Genomic DNA, 6,000 nt, shown 5'->3' on the forward strand with positions numbered 1-6,000 from the left:
GACGCATATATTTATATTTGGTTATATGTTGACTGAGATAGAAAAGACACTGGGTCTCTTGGTTTTGGGCTGATTGTCTTTTGGGTTACAAGCGGATGTAAGCAGACTGAAGAAAATTATTGGGTTGTTACATTCAAATTTCCATCATGGCTGAACATATGCATTCCTATTCATATTGAGAATGTAATGAAAGAAGATGCCTTCATTTTACATCACATTCTGGTCTTCCAGTATATCTGAATCTGCACTTCAGCAGAAAATAAGAACTTTGCCGCGGCCTTAGATTATCATAATAACACGTAGCACTGTACACACACACACCGCAAGCCAATATCGCCCTTTTCACATTTCATACTTCATGAAATATTTATTTCAGCAAAACATTCTTGGTTTCCGCTTCACTCCAAAACTGCCAGTTTCTATTTGAAGTTTATGCTGTGAAATGTTGAAGATGGTGATACTGACCCTGCAATGAAAAGAGGAAAAAAAAAAAAAAAAAACAAATATTCAAACTATTACTGCGGTTTCTTTGCTCTCGTGTCCTTAGACTCGCAATGTTAAGGTAATGTTAAGCCCTTTCTCATGGTTTCATGGTTAATGTGGTTTTGACTTATTGGGTTGAGCAATTCGTCACCTGTGCAGTGGCAGATTGTTCACCTTGCCAGTCTTTACACTTCATACAAAAACATTTTCTTAGACTTTCTTGCTTCCATCTTTTAGTTGTTTAAGAGAAAATGGACCAAAAATTTTTTAACTTTTATGGTACTTTTGATAACTATTTTAATCCCTCTTAGCTTTTGTTAGAAAGCCATGTTTACAGCCATTTACATATTTGAGGACTCAGGCCTTGAACTTTGCTTTGTTTTTGTGTGCAGGAAACTCTTAAATAAATCCACATGAGCCCGTAAACATTTGAGGCTATTATTTTCCTATTCAGTGTCAGTATCACTTTTGTTTTAGTTGTTTGTGACCATGCCGGACAACAGATCCAAAATACTTGTTTTGGCTCACATGTGTGCAAGAGGGTCAAGTTTTGAATTTAGTCTAGTGAAGAATCTGTGTTTGTTTGTGTGTTTGGTTGTCATTGAGAAGTCTTCATTTGTGCCTTTGTGTGTGTGTGTGTGTGTGAGTGTGTATATGTGGGTGACTGTGCCGTCCAGGAATGCTGACCTGTCCCTCGTCTTGGCAATCAAATTTTAAAATGCTTAGAGCAGATTGTATTTCCTGGGAGGTTTGCATTCCTCAAACCGACAGACTAAATTATTCTCCTCTGGTGACATCTGAGCACTGGAGTGGATTTGTTTATGTAGCGCCTGCTTGTATATGTCTTACAGTGTCAACAGCTTCTGTTTTTACATGCACACGCTATCTGTGCAAAGAGAGATGCATGAGATTTGTGCTCACCGTTTTCTCTCTATCTGCAAGTCCTCTGGGCATTGCGCCATGGCAAACACCCTTCTCCTTTTGACTTAACCGCAAGTTGTGAATTTCTCTCGCACACAATTACACAGATTTTGTCAGAGGAGCACAGTGAAAGGGATCTTGTTTTCCTCCAACATGACAGGAAATGAGAAATCTCAAACCAAAAAAATATATTAACTTGGAATCTTTAAAAGCAAATAAACATCTCCTCAAATGCCTCCCAACATTTTGGATACCGAAGTTGAACTAAATAAGACTCCACAAGTCGTTTTCTTCGCTGGGTCTGCACTTGGAACCGTCTGCCTCACATCCTCCAGCTTTCACAAGTACAGGCTGGATTATTTAGTGTCTGTGTGGCCTTTCAACAGTTGGATGAGTCCCTCGCCTGGTCCTGCGGGAATGTCGATCTGTCCCTCCTGCTGGCAATGAAATCTTGGTTGAAGACTTTTTTGTTTTCAGAGCCAGCGGATGTTCTCGTATCTGATATCAATGCTGGCTAAGCTTAATAGGATTTTGGTTCACTTTTGCACAAGACGTTGTCAAAGTAGTTTCATCATTTGGGTTCATACGTCATTACGGGAACAAAATCAATCACCTCTGAGACCAGATGAGTAGAAGAAGTATGAGGGATGATTTGGAAGAAGTAAAATAATCTCCTCACACTGACCAAGGAACCACATCACCAGCTGCAAAAAACAGTTGGAAATGGGAGCTGATGAAAAGGATGAACAAATGGCAAGGGAGGAAGAGGCTGATTATTGGATATTTGGAAGAGAAAGAGCAGAGAGGAGGGAGACCTGCGTTTGGGAGTTACATAAAAGTGAAACAGTGGGTGCTTGTTTGTTCTTAGTGAGGATTAACACAAGGAAACCAAAAAAGGCAGACGTTCTGTATGTTCTCTGTCGGGCCAAAACACAATCAGAAGTGATGAAAAACTTCTTATTTGTGATAAAACACATATTATTTCATGACTGCTCTCTAGTAACAGCTGAAAAGAGAAAAAATGAGACTCGGGCATGAAAGGCAACTGAACTGTATATTAAACCAGCTGTATGGAAATATGTATTAATGTGAGTGAGGCTAAAGATATTAATGCAATTGAATGGGACAGCTGGAATGGCAGGGTGACACATCTTCCTCTAATAAATGTCACATCAAGGCAAAGGAAGAATAAAAGGGGGGAGGAGGGGAAAAAAAGATAAAAACAGAAATATAGAAAGACAGAGAGGAAATGATTTGTGCGCACGTAATCCCCTATGAGCGACAATATTGTTAATTTATCAGCGAGGAAGATAATAACACACGACAGCCGGTTTGAGGTAGTTTGTAGCTCCAGGAGGAATTGACGTTATGCTAATTTTGTAGGGAACAAATAGAGTAGATTAGGATTAAAAATGACACTGATTTCAATGTTTCTATGCTCAGTTATAAGCGTAGAAGTAGTTGTGTAGCATTTGTTCCCCATCGCACCATAAAGGCATTATTCATAAGCTTGACATTCTCGCTATAATAATGACAAATGACATGCAGTGGTTATGACTATATTTTCCTACAGACTGACACAAACACTTTATCTTGTTCCCACTTTAAAATGCCACCCGTTCACAGGCTTTTCACTGTCTGTCTAAATAATAATATTTTCAGTATATGCTGTGGCGACAACCGTGGTCCTTCAGTGCCGGAAGGAAGCGGGTGAGAGAAATGAGATAAGCAAACAGATTCCTGCCTATATGGTTCACACGCACACTGGTGCACTGCCCATATAGAGACACATTCAGCTGCGTTTAAAGAGACACAGAGAGAGAGAATACACGGTCACATGTCGGTCGCGGCTCATCGTAATTCAGTGCTTTAATCTTTATGCTTTGTAATATCATGAAGGTAGATTTCTAAAAAGGCTCACGGCGCAGTAAAAAAATCCAGAATCCACCGGGCTCGGTTCTCATTTAAGGTTCCAATTAAATGCTGACCTCGCTATTAATAAGATTTTTATTTTCTCCTCTGACTCTCTGCTCAGAAAAACAGCCCTGTAAAATAGTTGACAGGTCTCTCGGCTCCTGCAGGTTTGAGATGGACACATGTGGAAAGGCTTTTATAGCAGAGAAAACATCCCAGTCTGCTGGTGCATTGAGACTCACATAGCTTCCCAGTGAGCTAGTGGAACTCACAGCACGCTTACAGAAGTATATGTCTGGTTTGTTGCCATGGTTTCTCTTACCTTTGCGGTTGCTACTATGTCTTGTAAAAGAAAAAGAAAAAAAAAAAAAAAGTCCCAAAAATAAAACTTATTACTAAGGCATGAGGGGATTTTTCCTTAAAATTAGCTCCTTTTGCAGTGGAAATACATTCATGAATAATCAATGAGTTCGCTTTTCAGAAAAAGAAAAACATGCACTCCTGTGTTGCTCTGCGACTTTACAAGTACAGTTTTTTCTGATTTGTCGTCTATTACTATTTTCAATGTTGCTTGATTTGAGACAAAAACCGAAGTAAATTCTTTGTGTCGGTGCTGTCTTTGCTCGTGTGGTGCTGTTTGATCAAATGCAACACCATCATCGCTCAGAGCCAAGCATCAAAGCCACCCTGCATGATTATTAAACAGCGGCCACGGGCTCACAAAAAGACATATTAATGGCTACAATACAATGATGTGATTTTATGCTCTGGTTAAGGGATTCTTCAGCTTGTAAGTGCTAATTGACGTTTCGGCTAAACTTGCTGCTTTCTGCTCGGGTGAATCTGCTTCTTATTTCCAAACTGAGCCGTCTCAAGAAGCTGTTGCATTCAAATGAATCAGTTTGGATCATTTGGAATTTCTGTGCTGTTTGTTTTGGTTTCATGACACAAAAGAAGCAAGAGTGTATTTGGAGAAAGGTTTGTGATACATAGCCCAACAAAATACAGTACAAATACGAATTGTTTTTTACAGTGTCTTTACAGATTCAAAGCAGATATGAATCATTTCCAAAGAACTAAAACTAAGTTTCCATGAATGCTGCATCTACAGTATGATTTTCCGCCTGCTGGTATTAACCCAGATTACGCTCAGCAGTATTGATTATGATGAGAGGAATTGAGTAAATTAGGCACACACACACACACGTAGTGCCACTCACAGTGCAGTGAAAAAATTACAGGAAAAAAAGGGCTTTACGCCAATAATGAAGGGAGAAGTCCCTGCCAGGAGGCAGATGACGCTGTATTACTCTTCCCTGCCAGGAAAGAGAGATAGGGGAAAGAGGGAGAGGGAGACAGAGAGAGAAGACTCTGTTCTTCTTACATAATAGGTGATTTTAAGAGTATTGAGACTCCCATGTTCACTCCATCTTTGAATGAATGCAGGGGTGAGCGGAGGACACCAATACCGAAATAAAAGAGTTCTCTACTCAACTGATGACAGTCCTGGCTTTTAAGCATTTCGTCTACATTGAGCTCCCGTCCCCGTACGGTGCTCTACAAATATTGGCAGCACACAGTGAGATGCTAGACACAAAAGGTTGACTTGTTAAACATACAAAAATTTATGAGCTTTGAGGCCTTTGCACAGTAAAGCCCTGTCAGTATCACTGACAGGGCTTTACTGGTGACAGGTGATACTACAGCAACGAGTGTGAAAACTGTTGGATTGAGCCCCATGATAGAGTGCTCTGTAATGTAGTGGAGTGTAATGATACCACCACCAGCAGCCGTCCTACTGAGAGAAGAAAAATGAGCCTGTCAGGGGGAGAGAAAAGAAAAAGACAGATGAAAAAAAAAAAAAAAATTCCCCCCTCAAAGTTCTGATGTGCAGTTTGGCTGTAGATCTGCTTTTCGCAGCCAAGTCTCTGCACAGATTAAAATGCACTTATTCCATCAAACATCCAGGAAAGCAGCCTGCCAGTTATCTGCCTGTTTGTTTTTTTTTTTTAAGGTGGAACCAGGCTCTTTCCGAAATCAGGACTGAGAGCAGGTCTGTGACGTTCGTGCAACAAAAAAAACACAGGTGGTTTTGTATAACTGTCACAGTAACGCTCTTAAACGTTCACAAAATTAGCCTCATAATTGCGAGTAAGTAAAGTAAAAGTTTCCAGAGAAAGAGACACTAATGCATGTCCCCTGCATTAAATCAGACAGTAACACTGCGTTCACTCTTACCATATGAAAATGACTGTAATCATAAATGAAAGTGAGGGTTCGGGCCGTATGCCAACTGTGTCTTGTTCTGGCCCATGGTGAGAGCAGAATTTCAGGCAGTTGGGAAGCTTATTTCTTGCTGTGACTCAAATACAGAACAGGCTGGTGGAGTCTATAGTTGAAGGTAAAATGAAGCCAGCCAGTTTCCTGCTTTCAGATGGCAGAGCAGATGGTGGAGTCCTGAGGGCCGATGCTGCAGCCTGTCATCCAACTTTCTATCAACAGCACTCATTTCCTCGACATTTAGTGGTAGCAGGTATGACTTAGCGCCGCTTACATGCAGTACAAGATGTTTTCACACAAATACACATGTAGTGTACACTGAAATGCACATGTACGGCACCGTTTAAGGTCTGTTTGCATCATAAAGCATCCTGTATGATACTTAAACCCCGGCAGATTTAA

The sequence above is a fragment of the Thunnus thynnus genome, chromosome 14, assembly GCF_963924715.1.
Source record: "Thunnus thynnus chromosome 14, fThuThy2.1, whole genome shotgun sequence".
Taxonomy (NCBI): Eukaryota; Metazoa; Chordata; class Actinopteri; order Scombriformes; family Scombridae; genus Thunnus; species Thunnus thynnus.